General features: G+C 47.9%; 1 protein-coding gene and 1 long non-coding RNA gene across 19 annotated transcripts in view; both read left to right on the top strand.

Moving 5' to 3' along the window:
• RAPGEF1 (Rap guanine nucleotide exchange factor 1) overlaps positions 1-17,273 on the top strand; it is a 127,962-nt gene that overhangs the window by 41,324 nt on the left and 69,365 nt on the right. The gene's annotated exons all lie outside the window — the stretch shown is intronic.
• On the top strand, positions 8,422-13,329 carry LOC308641338. The gene is made up of 3 exons (XR_014020437.1): positions 8,422-8,953; positions 11,036-11,121; positions 12,741-13,329. It is a non-coding gene; the product is annotated as an uncharacterized lncRNA (long non-coding RNA).

Raw genomic sequence — 17,273 nt, forward strand, 5'->3', positions numbered from 1 at the left:
CTAACAGTGCAGTCTGAAGGACACGGGCCATGTAGTCCGTAAACCAATTCCGTTCATCTAAATTTTGGGGTGGAATTAGTTTATTTGCATTTAATTATAAGTTTGATTCAATTGGACAGTTGTAAGGTGGCCATGCCCGTGTGGTCTCTGATTCCTGCCTCCTGGTGTTTATACCTCTGTGGGATTCCCCTCCCTTTGAGTATGGACAGGACCTATGACTCCGATGTGGGGAAGGCAGGGGATGTCACTCCCAGAGTGAGGTTATTGAGCTTATCTTGCCAGCAGACTCACTCTGGAGACATTCTTGAGCTGAGGGTGTCTTCCATCCTTCAACCAGCAAGGACTGGGGCCCTTAATCCTCTCTGGGTAGGGGGCAGAAAAATGGCTTCCCTCCACCCTGTAGGTTTCCTGATGGGACTACGATTAAATTGACATAAAACAGATCAGCAAGAAGTAAACCATGTTTAGTTAGGCAGGCACAGGCATCCCACCAGGCAGAACTGGGAGAAGTGCTGTTCAGGAAAGAGCAGGGCTGGGGCTCCTGTCGGGGTGAGGGAGGAATCCTGCTTACTCTATAGAGTCTCTCAGGCCATGGAAGTCTGAGCAGCTTCCTAGCGTACCCCTTTACCAGTGTAGCTTTTCTTTATGGGTGCCAAGTTCTTCCACAAGGACAGAGCTTTACTGTGGTCTGTGAGTCAGAATAAACCTGCCAAAGAAGTCTGTTTCAGGTGGCACATTTTGGTCTCCTGTAATCACTTTTAGACCCTTCCCTGGTAGCACCTACAGGCAAGCGCTGTGCCCATAGCACCTGACTACAGCCTCAGGGAGATCTGACTGTGCTGTGCTGGGATCCTGACCCCCAGAGCCTGCGAGGCAGGTGGCCACTGCCAGCTGCTCAGTCTGTGGTATTTCGTTATGCAGCAATAACAAAGCCTTTAAGAAGGTCACTGCCAGGTGTCACTGCTACATATTGAACATTATAAAAATCCTGGGCTGGGGTTGTGGCTCAGTGGTAGAGCACTTGCCTAGCATGTGTGAGGTACTGGGTTCGATCCTCAGCACTGCATATAAATAATAAAAATAAAGATCCATTGACAACTAAAAAGTAAAAACAAACAAAAAACCCTGGCCAACCCTGGGAACCTGCACTAGGTATTTCCCCCTTGAAACTTGTCCTTGGGGCTGGGATTGAAGCTCAGTGGTGGAACACTTGGCCTGGCATGTCTGAGGGGAGGCCCTGGGTTCCATCCCCAGCATTTTTTACTCCCCGCCCCCCAAAAAAGTTGTCCTTAGATTATTGAGTCACTTAGCCATTACAGTGAAATGGACCTGAAGTCCAGCTCCTTGGGAGACCAGGTGGGAAGATTACTGGGACCTGGACAACTTGGGCAGATCACGCACGTCTCAAAAGAAAAAGAAAAATTATTATGTTACTTGACAAATGGAATATGGAGATGGTAGCTTAGATAAAATTATGGCATCAGTTATTAAATTTAATGAAGTTGATCACTGGAATGATAGGAAAAAATATCCCTATTCTTGGTAACTGTTTGTGATGTATGTAAAGGAACAAGTCACTTGTGCAAAAAAGCTTAATTTCATGACTGCGAATTCTCTCTCTCACTACTCTCAGCAGCCTTAGTGTGTCCTGCCTCCATTTACTAATGAGGAGGGGAGATTTGATGTCCATGCTTTCAGAGCTCGCAAGTGATGAAGTCAGACTTGCAGCAAGCAGAGTCCCAGCCAGTGACTGCAGAATTTCAGCCCGAGGTGCTCTTCCCTCAGCTGAGCACCAGGGAAGGTTTAACCCAAGCCCTTACGTGACACCACCTGGATGGGACATCTAAATCTCTGTTTTGAAGAGCTTCTAGATCTCTGGTTCCCTTTTTCTTCTCACTGGGCCAAGCCACTCATAAGGAGATGCCCTGAACACAGTGGAGGAGAGGACCCTGCACACCACTGCTCCAGTCTGTCACTGAGGGACATGCAGCGGGTAGGCTAGCCTGACTGTCCTCCCAGGAGTCAGCCCCAGCTCCAAGACAGTGGCTCCTGGGGACCCTTAGGACCCGTCCTTCACTCACTGCTCATGAACTACTCTTGCCAGTGAATCCCTGTCAGGGCCTGCTTTTTTCACTTGAACTTCAGGGGCCCCTCTTGCAGAGTGTGGGGCCATGTTCATGATGACATTCCATGGAGGGATTTCTGATGTCTTGAGTGTCCTGTAGCCCGTTGGTCTAGTGACTGTCCTTCCAGACCTACCCTGTTTTATTCATAAAAAGCAGGGGAAACAGTAACACCAAACCCTAGTGTTCCTGTGGCCCGTGGCTGATGTTTGCATGGTGGTGCCTGGGCTGGGCAGTGGGCTACTGCGCCCCCATTGCTGCTGCCAGAAACAGGCGGGTGGAAGCGGACTTCTGTTATGGCATCAGTTTCTTCAGGGGTTATTTCTGTGTTAATTGTAGTTCCTGAAAACAGCACTCTGGGCTATATTAATAGTTTAGCTTCCCCAAGAAATATCTTTAATATGAATTTATTGGACTGTTGATTTTTCCTGAGGTATAGATGTTGAAGGTTTTTTAAAATATATTTTTTAGTTGTAGATGGACACAACACCTTTATCCTATTTACTTTTATGTGGTGCTGAGATTGAACCCAGAGCCTCGCACATGCTAGGCAAGTGCTCTACCGCTGAGCCACAACCCCAGCCCTGTATTGAAAGTTTTTTGTTTTTTTTTTTTAAGAACATTATAGATTTTGTAAAATGAAAGTTGAAGACTCGGCTCACAGTTACTTTACATCTGCCTTGAGAAGCGGTACTGGGAAAAGCTACATCTTCTCTTGGGTTCATATACCTTCTTCTAAGGGATAAAACTTGCCCCTGGTAAACTCAGAGCCAACCAGCTGCAGCTCAGTCACAGTCAGGCTTGTGTCCGGCACTCTGACCTCGCTTGCTTTGACTGTCTACTGATTATGTGTTTCTCGTTGCCTAGATGAAGACTTGCCATTGGGTGAATTGTTCTGTAACTTTTCACATTAGCTTTGTGGTTCTCTTTGACCTTACTTCTGAGCAGAAGCCGCTGTGAGTGTGTTGCACCGATTATTAGGCGAGTTGTTTTAACTCATGAAGATGGACTGCGGCTTGTGTGAAAACTCTGGCTTTTGCTTTTGCTCAAGGGCTCAAACCCCTGTGTGGTTCTAACTGAGGCTTGACATGGAGTGAGCAAGATGGGTTGGAGTGGACCTAGACTCTTGTTCCCGTCGGGCTCTGCAGCAGCTGGACCGCTGTTTGCCTTCTGTGGCCACGCCTCATGTACCCTCCCCAGCCTGCCTGGGTGGGAGAGAGGAGGGAGAGCTCTTGGCAGATGCCTTTTGCAGGACCCTTCAGTGTAAGGGAGGGGGGTCATTTTAGTCCCATTTTTAGCATTATGGTAGTTTGCGTCTTTCCTCTTAGGGTAGAGCATTTTAGCTTTTGTTTTTGCTTTTGCATTTCCTGTGTACAACTCCTGAAGCAAAATGGATTGCTAAAAATGCCACTTGATGTTTGTTATTTTGAGCTTGGAATAACATTCAAGACCTTTGAAACTGTGAGCACTAAAATAGTTTTAGGAGAAAGAAACGTCATCTCTGATACTCTTTTCTATAATTTTTTTAGAATGTTTCCAGTTGACTTTGTTTTTATATAATTGGGCCTACATAGGGCTGGGGGTGTTAACTCAGTAGTAGAGTACTTGCTTCACATGCACAAGGCCCTGGGTTCCATCCTCAAGACGACCCTCCTCCCATATGCACACCCGTTTCTTTCATCAATAGCGATGCAGTGACATTTTATGTGAGCATCTTGCATTTCCATTTGTATGCAGGATATTGGGGATTAAACCCAGAGCCTCATACATGCTTGGCAAGCACTTTAGCACTGAGCCACATCCCCAGCCCATGAGTACCTTATTTTTTTAAAAAAAGTACAGTAATTTTGGAAGAAGATCATGGCTGAAGATGAGAGCTGCTAGAAAGTACAGCTGGGCCACTTATATGGTGACTAACTAGCAAACAAGCCATGTGCCCTTCCACATGAATGGAGCTTGCACATGGCCCACCACAGGGCAGACTTGGGTTATTCCCGGGGGTCCTGGGTACCTAGTGCATAGTAGACATTTGGCAGGTATTTGCTGGATAATGGAGCAGTGTGGCATGTAGGGAAAGGTGGAAAGGGTCAGCGAGGCTAGGCTTCAGACCCAGTGGGCTCCCTGTCTCCTAGAGGACTTGGTCACATCAATTGCTGAGCCCACCTAAGTTTCTGATCTATGGTGGTGCAAGAGTGTGCATCTCTAAGTCCTTTCAGGGGGGCAGTGACTGCTGTAGGCTCAGGACCACGGTAAGAACCACTGGCATAACCTAATGCTATCAATTTCCAGATGAGAAAGGAGTCTCAGGGAAATGGTGCTGTGCCTGCTTGACACCATTGAAACCCAGGTCTCCTCCCATTTCAGGGATGAGAACTGTATTGCAGTGTCCCCAGACTGGCACAATGCTATGGTGGTGACCCCAGGCTCACTTCTTTCTTGAGATCTAGTCCTAGCCAACTGGCAACCTTGGAATAGAACAAAAGGACTTAGTTCCAGGTATAAGTTAGTTCTGCCTGCCCTGTATCAGCCACCCTGTATCACCCAGTGATATCCACCACCAATGGAAGGAAGGGGTTCCATTGGAAGCTGAGTGAAGCCCCGTGATTGTTCAGCAGTTACACTCCCAAAGTTCCTTCCCATGTTGGAGATCTCATCATGGTACCTGGGGAGTCAGCTGCCCTGTGGATTCCTGGCCACTTGGTGGGGGCACTCTGAAGGCCCTCATTTGCTCACTGCCCTTCTCTTTCCTCTGGAGTAGGGGAAGGTTCTAACAGCCCTTTCCTGTCCATGGTTTTCTTTTTTTATTATTATTTTCCTTCCATGTTACTGCCATGCCATCTACCCAGCGCCTGCCCACCTAAAAGACATGGTCACTGACTTAGGTGTCAGGAATATTTGGTGAGCTTATACTCAGCCAAGTAGTGTCTATGCTCAGGCTTTCCCAGTTGTTGTGTAGCTTTGGACCTGGTCTTTTTCTCTGAGCTTTAGAAAGATGAAAGTTGGCCTGCCTGGCAGGGCTGGCAGTGGGTGCTGCCCACGTTGCAGGCTAGTGCTAGAGCACAGTGTGGAAGGGATGGGCCCTGCTCACCTTCACTCTTCTTCTTTATCCTCCCCCCAGGGGGTGTCCCAGGACACGCTTTGGATTTAGCCTTGTGGCCTTGTACTTTAAGACAAAGTTGGGAGAATTCATTTTTGGCTAGGCATCTCATCACCAGAACGTTGGGAACAACGGGATCGCTTGGTTGGAGGAAAGATGGCTGGGTGGAAGGCTTCCGCCTTGGATACCGTATTTAGATTTCTGAATTAGCGCTTTTGGCAGCAGAGAAGGAAGCATATCCTGCACCCCAGAACCACATGTTGTAGCATTCTCGGGAGGCTGTGAGGCTTCCTGACCCAGTGGGACCCAAGCAGCCCCATTGCCGTGCTGGCGCTTATATGCCCTGGCCTCCCAGGACAGCCTCTACCAGCTCTCTGGTACGCCTGACTCACTGTGCTCTTGCCTCTCCATGCACTCAGGCATGCCCTCTTCAGGCCACATACCCCTGCCCACCTGTGGCCCATGGAGAGGCCTGAAGGCATCCCTGACCCTCTGAGTATTTGTGCCCATCTGCCTGCCTCCCCTACTTCCTTCCACTATTCTCCTCCACCCAGGGGATCTTTCTTTCAGAGGAGGGTTGACCCACACCCACACCTCCCCAGGCTCCTGCTAGGTTCTGGCAGGTAGATGGGGCAACTGTGTATAGATGAGTTGTTTCCTGAACTAAATTCAGAGATCCAGATTCTTTGGTTCCTGAAGAAGAGGGACATTAGTGGTGGCCTTTTGCACACTGGGGAGTTTATGACACAGAGGTCTGAGCTCATGTTTATGTCAGGTTGATTTCCTTGAGTAAAAGACTAGGATTTTAAAACCTGAGAGTGCTCTGTAAGACTGGAAAGAAGCAATTGTGAATTTTAGCTATTTATTTATTTATGTGTATATATATGGTCTGGGGCTGGAATCGAGAGGTGCTCAACCCTTGAGCTACATCCCCAGCCCTTTTTTATTTTTTTACTTTGAGACAGGGTTTCTGTAAGTTGCTGAGCCTGGCCTCAAATTTGTTATCCTCCTGTTTCAGCCTCCCAAGTTGCTGGGATATCAGTTATGCACAGACTATACTATTTTATCATTTTATATTTTTAAATTGGTTTTATTTTTTAAATACATGACAGCAGAATGCATTACAATTCTTATTACACACATAGAGCACAATTTTTCATATCTCTGTTTGTATATAAAGTATGTTCACACCAATTCATGTCTTTATACCTGTACTTTGGATAATGATGTCCATCACATTCCACCATCATTGCTAACCCCCTGTCCCTCTCTTCCCCCTCCCACCCCTCTGCCCTATCTAGAATTCATCTACTCCTTCCATGCTCCCCTCCCTACTATTTTAGCATTTTAGAATTAGCCTTTTTTCATGGTTGGTTTAGGTTCTCTGCTCTCAGAACTTCTTGTTGAAGATAAAGTGACAAGCAGCCCTTTGAAGCAATCCAGACTTTCCTCAAGCTTCAGGACACAGAGTTCTGTAGTAATATTTTTGTTTTGATGAAAAATTTAAAAATACTAAGCTCAACCCCCGCCACAAAGAATTAAAAAAATATTATTATAAAGAAAGTAGACATATTTCAATCCCTGCTCTGTGGTAGTGCTTAAATTTGCAAAGACAATTAGAACCAAATATGCTTTAAAAGGTAGCCTCAAAAAACGTGCATACTTTCTGGCTCCATAATGTGCTTCTTCAAAGTATCCATACCCATTTGCTGCTGCAGCCGCAGCTCTCATGCGCCTACAGGCATACTTGCTGGTCCTTTTGAGTTGTATGTCTTTGAAGCCAAGGATCCCTTAGTTCTGAGGACACGGTGACTGGAGACGCCAGTCACAGAATGAAAGCTGTCTTTTAGAAGATATGGCCATGGTGGTTACACCCAGGGCCGGTCTTTCTGGAAGAGAACAAAGCAGCAGATTTTCTTCATGGTCTCTTGGTGGCTCCTGGAAATTTCCGTTGAACACTGTTGGATTGCCCTTCCTCCTGCTTCCCTCCCTAAGGAAGGAGCTGTTGTGACCCCACATAGGTGGGGGTCCTCATGGACAGGTGTGTCCTGCTTTCTTCAGACCAGAGGACCTGTGCTCAGGGCTGCTTATTTTCCCAGTTAATTGTGTTTTCCTGTTTAGAAATCTCAAGGTTTTCCATCTCAAATGTAAAATGTGGTTATCATCTTAGAATATGCTGGAGGGACTTTAAAGTTACTTTGTTTTCTACTGAGGATACAGTTAATCCACAGGTCAGGTCAGCAGTGGAATCTGGCCCCAGACTGCAAGCTCTGGGCCTGTTCCTGAGCAGAACCAACCTGAGGCCACCTGGCTTGGTTGGGTTAACATCTCCTTCTCCCTTTTAGAAATTCTGCATTAAAAATCACTGTTTATGGGCTGGGGATGTGGCTCAAGCGGTAGCGCGCTCGCCTGGCATGCGTGCGGCCCGGGTTCGATCCTCAGTACCACATACCAACAAAGATATTGTGTCCGCCGAGAACTAAAAAATAAATATTAAAAATTCTCTCTCTCTCTCTCTCTCTCTCTCTCTCTCTCTCTCTCTCTCTCTCTCCCTCCCCCTCTCTCCCTCTCTCCCTCTCTCCCTCTCTCCCTCTCTCCCTCTCCTCTCTCACTCTCTCTTAAAAAAAAAAAAATCACTGTTTATGCTTTGTGTTTCCCAGATGAGCAAAAAGACTGTGTCCAGATCTGCTTTCTTCTGACTGTGAGGCCCGTGGTGGTGTATGCACACCCTCTCACCCAACACCCTGTCTTTCTGACCCACTGTCCTCTCCTCTGGAGAATACTGTTGCCAAGCAGTTACTCCAGGGCAAAAGGCACATTTTTTTTTTTTTTCCCAGCCCAGAGTAGGTGTTAAGCAAACACTACAGTTATGTAAAAGTAAGTAGTTCAGCAAGAGGAAGAGTAGCCCAACCCCTTGTTCCTCCACTCTGGATGGAACATGTCATCACACAGGCCAAAACACAGCAGGTCTTTGGGAAGCACTTACCTACTCTGACTGGTGTTCTGAGTGGTGCAGGCTCAGAACACCCCTGAGTTGGCTGAATTTCCTTGCTGGGGTGATTGGTCACTTGGACTTTGGTGGCTAGAACTGATGGGTCATAGCCTCCCCTGATGTCGATAATGCAGGCCTGCTGGGCACAGATTTGTTTGTTCCCCAGCAGGAGAGGCTCATCCTAGGTGGGGTGGATTCCCCTGGCGTGTCCCCTTCCACGTGCCCTTGCTGTACTGGGCACACCCACCCTCTTCTTCAACTGAGATTCGGAATATTGTAGCAGCTTTACCTTTCTTCCTAAGACCCTGTCTTCTGAGCCAGCTTACTGCAGTCTCCTGCAGGTTTGTGAAAACCCAGGTTCAGTAGAGTCAGGAGTCCCCTGTAGGATGGGCTGGAGAGCTGGAGACAGTAACTATCATCGAAGGCCCAGCCCTTGCTCTGTCAGATGAGAGGATCAGGACACTGGTTTTTCAGAAATTAACCCAGTAAAAAAGAATTTAAATCCTTTGTGACTTGGTCATGGTCTTAAAGTCTTTGGACACCGTGAGAACTTCCCATAAGCTAATTCTCCCTTAGAAATGGCGCCCCTTTGCCTTCACCTCAGTTCCAGGACCTGCTCAGGAAGCTCAGCCAGCATCATGGTGACTTGGTCAAAGTTTGTGGTCCCTACCGACCCTGACCTCCAGCAGCACCTCCGAGTCCAGGAAAAGGGGAAGCTGTCTCAAGCCAGTTATGGCTGAAGTAAGTCTCAAGAATTTAGCTATACCACCTGGGTGCCTCTGGCGTCTTGTGTTTCACTTCATAGTTTAAGCTGGGGAGTTGATTTGGGGACCTGCCAGTGGGTGTTACTGTAGCAAAGGTTAGCAGTGGAGTACTAGCCCCAGGTGGCCAGGGCCGCTTTGAATCTCCCCAACTCCGCACCCGGCTCAGCCTGGTGTGTGCTGGGTAAGTGCTCTACCACTGAGCTACATCCCAGCCCTTTGTATTTTTCATTTTGAGACAGAGTCTTCCCAAGTTGCCCAAGTGGACCTCAAATTTGTGATCCTCCTGCTTCCACTTCTCAAGTGTCTGGGATTATAGACCCAGACCTGGGTCAGCCTCCTCTTTTTCACAGCCAGATCCACTCTGTTTGGAGGTCTCAGTTCAGGGCTTCGCTTGTGAACTTTTTCTGGATCTCTCAAAAGTAGCCTTTTTGTGTTGTTAGCATTCAGTTGTCTCCATAGGCATGGCTCTACTTCCCTTTAGCTTTTGTAGGAAGGGCCTATATTTCTGTTCAGCTGCACAGCTACTTGCTGTGCAAATCCCCAGGTCTGGGCTGGTTGAAATAGCTCAGCCAAGCTGTATTCAACCCAGGGGGTGGGCCTGAATTTGATATTAAAAAAAAAAAACATTTTTTAGTTGTAGATGGACACAATACCTGTATTTTATTTTTATGTGGTGCTGTGGATCGAACCCAGCGCCTCACGTGGTAGGCAGGTACTCTACCTCTGAGCCACAACCCCAGCCCCTGAATTTGGCTTTTTAACTTTGTTTCATTGAGAAAGATGCCAAACTCCCAGCTTGGAGAAGACAGGTATCTGCCTTCCTCTGTCCTATGTGGGCCCTCTGACAAGCAGAGCTTGCCTTCTGTGGGAAGACTGGCTGTTTTAAAATAGGAGACATAAAGGGTACAGCGGCTGAGGGAGAACAGACCCCACTTCTCCAGCAGCATGTCAGTTCCTGCCCTGAGGATTCTCAGATAAGCACCTGAGGGATTTTGTTGAAATGAGGTCTCCCCACATTGTCCAGAACGCTGGGGCTCTCTGCCTCGACCTGCTGAGTACTGCCCAGGCAAGTTTTTTTTTTTTTTTTTTTTTTTTTTTTTTAAAGAAAGAGTGAGAGAGAGTGAGAAAGAGGGAGAGAGAGAGAGAGAACTTTTTAATATTTATTTTTCAGTCTTTGGCGGACACAGCATCTTTGTCTATATGTGGTGCTGAGGATCAAACGCATGCCAGGCGAGTTTGAGCCACATCCCCAGCCCCCAGGCAAGTTTTTGAAGAAAAGATTCCCCTGGATTTTCCCTGAAGCACTGTCCTTGATGAGGTAGATAATTTGGAAGGAGATGGAGGAGTGTTAGGGCCAGGAGAGAGGATGGCTATCTCATAAGAACACATTGCGGGAGCACCGTGGTACACGCCTATAATCTCAGTAACTCAGGAGGCTGAGGCAGGAAGTTTGCAAGTTTGAGCTTAGCAACTTAGCAAGACCTGTTTCAAAATAAAAAAATAAAAAGGGCCAGGTGTGATGGCACATGCTTGTAATCCCAGTCGCTCGAAGTCTTGAGGTAAGAGGATCATAAGTTCAAGGTTAGCCTCAGCAATTTAACAAGGCCCTAAGTGACTTATCAAGACTCTGTTTCTAAATGAAATATTTTTTTAAAGGTGGGGATGTGGCTCAGTGGTTAAGTGCCTTTGGGTTCAATAAGTAAATAGGACTAGGGGTATAGTTCAGTGGTAAAACATCCCTGCATTCAAATTCTCAATACCGTAAAACAAAACAAAGCAAAAAACACCACATTGCTGATGAGCCTTTTAATCAGTATTGTGAAGTCCCTCTACCACTGATCCCAGATGGTTAAGGTATAAATTCAGTGAGAATGGAACCTTTCTGACTTAGGAAAACCCCTGTCCCTGCTTCTTTTAGCAACCTCCCAACTCCAGGCATCCCTGAAGTACAAGTTCTTCCCCAGCCCATTGTTTAAAATGAGTCAGGCTCCACCTACGACCACACCCCCCCCCCCCCAGTTGGGTGAGCCAGTGTGTGATTGTGGCCTCTTCCTCCTAGGCCTGAGTGATTTACCAGGTGCCAAACAGCCAGCCCTCTGTGTGCCCCTGCTTGGCCCCGCCATCTGGTCCTGCTCTTCGAGAGGGGTGAATCACTTTTACAAGCCACACTGGCCAAAAAGTCTTCCTTTGGTCTTGTGATGACTTGCTTCTCTAGTGATAGAGGCTATGAACACATCTAACAAACAGGCTTTGGCTTTAAAGCGGGGTATGGGAAGCTGGACCTACTGGGACGTGTGCCATCCAGGTAGGGAGCTGTGGGGACAGCTGGTGGTCCTCGAGGTGAGTGCCTGCCCATATTAGGTGCTGACTTGTCAGAACAGAACACTGACATGGGCATGAAGCCCTCCCTCCTGAGCTTGTATTCTGCTCAGTTTGAACTACCCGTGGGTGTTCCCCACTCTGGGTTCCTGTCCTCAGCCGCAGCTCTCCTGCCTGTGAAATGACGGCATGGGATGCCCTGAGGACCAGCAGGGTGAAATGGGCAAGGCCTTCGGATATGGATGCATGCTGTCAAGGTGTGGTCCTAGCTGCTGCTGCTCTGTCCTTACTGCTTGGCAGAGGCAGGTGCATGTGTGACAGAGGCTTCAGCACACAAAGGGGACCCATGCACTTGCCTGGGGAGGAAGTGGATGGGATTTCAGGCTCTAAATCAATGACATTCTGGCTTTGCCTGAACCGGCATGGCTTCATATTTTTGTCCTAAGATTTCTTGAGTCCTTAAGAGCTGCTGATGGGCTATTAGACCACCTGTGGCTGAAACTTGAGAGCCAGAGCATTGGTGAGGTCACCAGCATTGGGACCAGATGTCTCTTCTTTCAGCCCTCAGAGCACTTAAATACTGTGTGGAAGTTGCCCCATGTGTCGAAGGAGCATCTGTGGGAGGCTAATTGATACCTTTGTCCATGACTGAGGATGGAGCTGGCCTGGCCTTGTCTAGGGGACCCCAGTCCTCAGCTGGTGGCTCCTTGCCCTGCCACCTTGTAAGTGGGTGGCATCTTGGTGTATGTGGAGTGAGTGACTGAGGATGCCTCGCAGTGCTTGCCCTGCCTTATATGACACCACCAGTTGCCCTGAGTGGTGGTGAGGAGGGGACTTTACAGTGGCCCCTGCCCCTTCACATTCCTCTTCTCCAGGTGAGCTCATTGCAAGGTTCCCTGGTGCTGGGACTATGGCTCCCAGCTCCTTCCCTGCTACTCAGGAAGCACATAAATGAGTCATTTTCTCACTGACAAATGAAAATATAGTTTCTCATGGGAACATTAGGGGTGGCCTGACAGTCCAGTCCTAAGAGTCCCCAGGTGAGCCCTGCAGAGGTGGAGGGAGGCGCTGCCATGGCCTGCACCTGCGAGCTCTCATGTTTCTGTTTGGCCTCACTGCACCACATTAGGTAGCTTTGTTGGTGGCCAATGCTGAAGGGGCAGGCTGTGGTGACCCCAGCGAGGGCTGTTTGGGTTCTGGAGTGACCTGCTGCTTCCACCTCTCCTGCCTGGACCTGGCACCAATCCTAAGGGAGAAGGCTGCTCCAGACAGCTCCACCCCAGGGACAAAGATCAGGCATACTGTGCTTCCTGTGTTATCTGGACCCCAAGTGCTTTTGCCCTGCCTGTGCTGTGCTTACGAAGGTGGGGTGAGTGTGGTTACTGAGAATAAATAAGCTCTGTTTTACCATCTCTTGTTTTTTCATTTTGTCTCTGGAAATGAAGCTGGAGCAAAGATTCATTCACATTTCCAGAAGCCTGTGGTTTTAACCTCAAGGTCAGTCCTACCCAGTAATAGGAAAGAAATGCTTCCTTGGAGCAGGCTACCATGGGGACAGCGACTTTGAGAGTCTCAGACACCTGCTAGTACATCATCTTGAGTCTGCTGGGGGAAAGAGGGTTTAACCATATGACCTTGGCCAAGGTCCTTGACTCCCATGACCTGCTTTGTTCATCCGTGGATGGTGATGAGAACCATTCCCTTCCCGTACTGGGGAGAGGGAGAGTGTGGAGGGCCCCCCACCGGTGCCCACCTCTGGGCTCCACAGCAGCTCTGTCCCGTGTCTTCCCTCTTCCCTCATGACTGGCTGGCTCCTGCTTGACAGGAGGTGAATGAGGCTGAGGAAGGGCCTGGTGTGGGTTGGTGTCTTCAGAGGCGACTCTGATAGGAAGGGCAGGGGCTCCCTAGGAGGTCATGCATGCTCTGTTCATGCCCGAAGTTAGTGTCTACTTAAGTCCTATCATATACCAAAGTCATTAAAGTTTCCTTCAGTTTTTAAGCCTTCTTTATTAAGAAGTAGTAGCTGTTCACTCACTGGTGGCATTTATCCTGAAATGGAGTATTTCTCAGTAATGTTTGGGTTACAGCAGGTGGTATGTACTGAATGCTTACCACCATGCTTACCGTGCTGTGACTTCACATGGAGTCCAGTGTCCAGCCTTCTGACAACCTGGTGAAGTCAGGATAGCTATTGCCATTTTACACTGAGGGGTCTTGGCTTTCATCAGTGATGTGGGTAGGTAAGGCATGGTTGTGGGGCTGTCCTGGGCTATGGGGGGGCCTCAGCATGGCTCCTTTCAACTCACATCCCCAGCAGTACCACCTGGTGAGAGAGCCACCATCAGTGTTCTTTGTCCCAGCCTCAGAGAAAATCAGTTCACACTGTTGGCAAGCTGAGAACTTTGAGGGTTCTGCTGTTGTCAACAGAAGGCTGCTTCTTCTCAGCCTTTGCCTAGGCCTCATGTAGTGTTTCCTCCAGCACTGTCCCTAACCAGGTGCCATTTGGGCTGAGATCCTGCAGGAGCGCAGGTGGAATGTGGTGGGGAGGAATTCTGGCCTGGAGCCAAGCAGCCTGCATTCTGCAGCTGCACCCCCTCAGTCCACGGCCTGGAAGCAGCTAAATCCAACCCAGCTCCAGCCACTTTCTTTCAAGAAATTAAAGGAGTGGGCAGGAACTTCCTGGGCATGAAGCTGAGGGCTAGAGCTGCCTGCTCTAGAGCTGGCAGTGGCCATGTGGGTGAGGCATCAGGAGTATAAAATCCACACCAGTGTAGTGTGGAAGAAAAGCAAGGTGCAGTAACTCATCAGTGGTAGTTATATAAATCATCTGTTGATGTAATATTTTAGATATATTTGTTAACTAAAACCTTTTCTTCTTCTTTTTATTTCTTTTCTTTGATTGTTTTTTGTCTGTTTGTTTTGTTTTGTTTTTGGTGGTACTGGGGGGTTGAACCCAGAGGTGTTCTACCACTAAACTATATCTTCAGCACTTTTTATTTTATTTTGAGACAGGGTCTTGCTAAGTTGCTAGGGCTGGTCTTTTTTTTTTTTTTTTTTTTTTTAAAAATATTTATTTATTTATTTTAGTTATTGGCGGACACAACATCTTTGTTTGTATGTGGTGCTGAGGATCGAACCCGGGCCAGACGCATGCCAGGCGAGCGCGCTACCGCTTGAGCCACATCCCCAGCCCCTAGGGCTGGTCTTGAACTTGAACTTGAACTTAATCCTCCCGCCTCAGCCTCCAGGGTCACTGGGATTATGAGCATGTGGCACCATGCCTGGCTTAACTAAAAGTATTTTTAAATTGCACCTGTGGCTTTCATTGAGCTTCTGTTGTCTAGTAGTGGCCTAGAGAGCCTGTTATCCTCTAAAGACCTAGAGGAAGAGGGTGGAAGAGACAGTTCTCATCTGCTCACTGCAAGGGCTTGAACAACAAACATGCTGTTAACTGAATTGACCAGATCTAAGCACCCCTCCAAAGGAACTCCCAAGTGAGTTGTCTACTCCTTGTGTGTGGCCAGTACTTGCAAGAATGACCTTAAAAATGATATAAACCGTCTCCTCTCCACCTCTGATCAGGCATCACCTTTTGGTGTGGATGGAGTGTGTAGTTGCTGGTGTTGCAGTATTCACTCGTCAATTTTGTGTGTTTCCTGGCAAGCACTCACTGTGCCCCCTGCATGCTCATTATTGGGCTAAGTGCCAGAGTACAAAATGAATAAGACTTATCTTCTTTGGGGCCTAAAGGGGACAGTAAATAGAACCCTTTTACTCTTTTCTGAATTCTGAAAGTTGGAAGACAGATAGATGGAAACCAAAGTATCACTGTAGTTTCTGGTACAGCCTTGGCTTTGAAGGGTGCCACTTGCTGAAGAGCCCAGTGAGCTTATTATGTTGAGCCCCCGGAGAAACTGACATTACTCCTGGTCCAGCCCGGCCCAGGCCTATCGTATGGAGAACACTGAACCTGTCAGTGAAACCAGCTTGCAGACCAAGAAGCCCCCAACTGACTGCTTCTCTGTCTTGTGGTCCACGTCACTGGCCCTCCTCCACCATCTCCACCCCAGATGATAGGTTGGTGATGCCTGCTTCTGCATTCATGTAAACAGAATGGATGTGCATGTACCTTTCTGTGGCTAGCTTCTTTCTCCTCCATGAGATCAGCCAGTCTCAGTGCTGCCCAGGACTCATGTGTGAAGCTGCCTGATCCCCCTTCCTGCCACATGCAGGCCCTTGGACAGTGCTGTGCAGAATGTTCCAGTACTTGTCTTATAGACTGAGGGTCTATAAGGGCAGCCATGGCTATCAGCAAGTAGCTGTGGGAGAGGTGCCTCAATATGTTTTTAGATGTAGATGGACACAATACCTTTATTCTGTTGGTTTTTATGTGGTGCTGAGAATTGAACCTGGTGCCTCACATGTGCTAAGCAAGCACTCTACCATGGAGCCACAACCTCAGCTCAGCCCTCTGTGGGTTTTTAATGCCTGGTTTCCTGATGACAAATGCAGTTGAGCACCTTATGTTTGCTTATCAGCCATTTGGGTGTCAGCTGTTATAAGATATGTCCAATTCTGAATGTATTTTTGATCCTTACCAGTTATGCATATACAAGCAAGATGGTTCTGTCAGATTGGAGCCCTAACCCCAGGCACAGCCTAGCTTCTTCATTGGTAGTAGGGTGCTATGGGGCCAGCGCCCTGTACCTGACCTCTTCTGCAGCTGCCTGGAGCCTTGCTGCTGACTGCACCCAGCCCAGCCTGGCACAGGGCAGCTTGCCAGCCTCTCATTGAACTTTGGGTGCTCATCCTCTTTGACCCAGCAGTTCTAGTTCTTAGTCGGTCTTGTTGCACAAGAGCACAGAGGCAGGCATGTGGGTATGAATCAGTACAGTGTTGTCTGGAGAGCCGAGGACAGAGTCAATTCAGCTAGGAGACTGAAAGCTGGTGGTATGGTCTACCTCAGCCATTGGGTGTACTCACAGGGGGAATGCTCACAATGGTCATTAAGATGAAAAGATAAACAAAGGCCAGGCGCAGTGGCCCACACCTGTAATTCCAGCAACTCTGGATGCTGAGGCAAAAGAATTGCAAGTTCAAGACCAGCCTGGGCAAGTTAGGGAGGTCTTGTGTCTCAAGAATAAAAAGGGCTGGGGATGTCGCTCGGTGGTAGAGCATTACCTAGCAGGCCTTGGGTTCCATCCTTAGCACCTAAAACAACAACAACAACAAAAATTCAGCTCTGCCATATGGGAGTTATGAGGGATTTTCACTTTCTGTTCTGTTTTTTCAGCATTTGGATTTTTATGAAATTGTTTTATCTTTGTTGTTGAAAAAGAAAAAAAGGTACAAGTAGCGTTTTCATTAGTACCATCCATGGTGTCAGTAGACTTGATGAACAAAGGGTAATATGAATGGAGTTCCCTGTCAGAGAGCCTTTGGTGTTGCAGAACTTCAAATACTGTTTTGCCTCTGTTTTAACATGAATAGTTCTATACCAAGTAGCATAGAGAATCTTTTAATGTGGAAATTTTTAAGAAAAAATGAAACACCAGGTTGCTTTTGGCTCTACTTGACTGGACTATTTTTAGCTTTTGCCTTATTCAGAGTTGGCAGAGCCCTGGCACTCTTACCAGATGACAGTCATGGCTGCTGTCTATGAAATGCTCGTGATGTTTCAGGCCCCTTCACTCCCTGCTTTTTGCACAGGGTCACGTTTAATCCTCAGCTACCACTCGAGGAGGAAGTTGGTCTGCAGTTAAATATCTCTGCTGTAGGTGAGGAGAAGTGAGAGAGAGGCCCAGGGAGGTGGCCAAGCTCACGTTGAACTAGACTGCCTGGCTCTGCAGCCATGTGCTAACTGCAGTGCTCTCAACCCCTCCACCCACCCTCACCCACCCTCACCTTCAGGACTTTGCAGTCCATAAGGTATTAGACAAGTGAACATACTTTTAGGGAATCTAGAAGTCGCATATTAC

Source organism: Spermophilus citellus (assembly GCF_964194105.1).
Source record: "Spermophilus citellus genome assembly, chromosome: 2".
Taxonomy (NCBI): domain Eukaryota; kingdom Metazoa; phylum Chordata; class Mammalia; order Rodentia; family Sciuridae; genus Spermophilus; species Spermophilus citellus.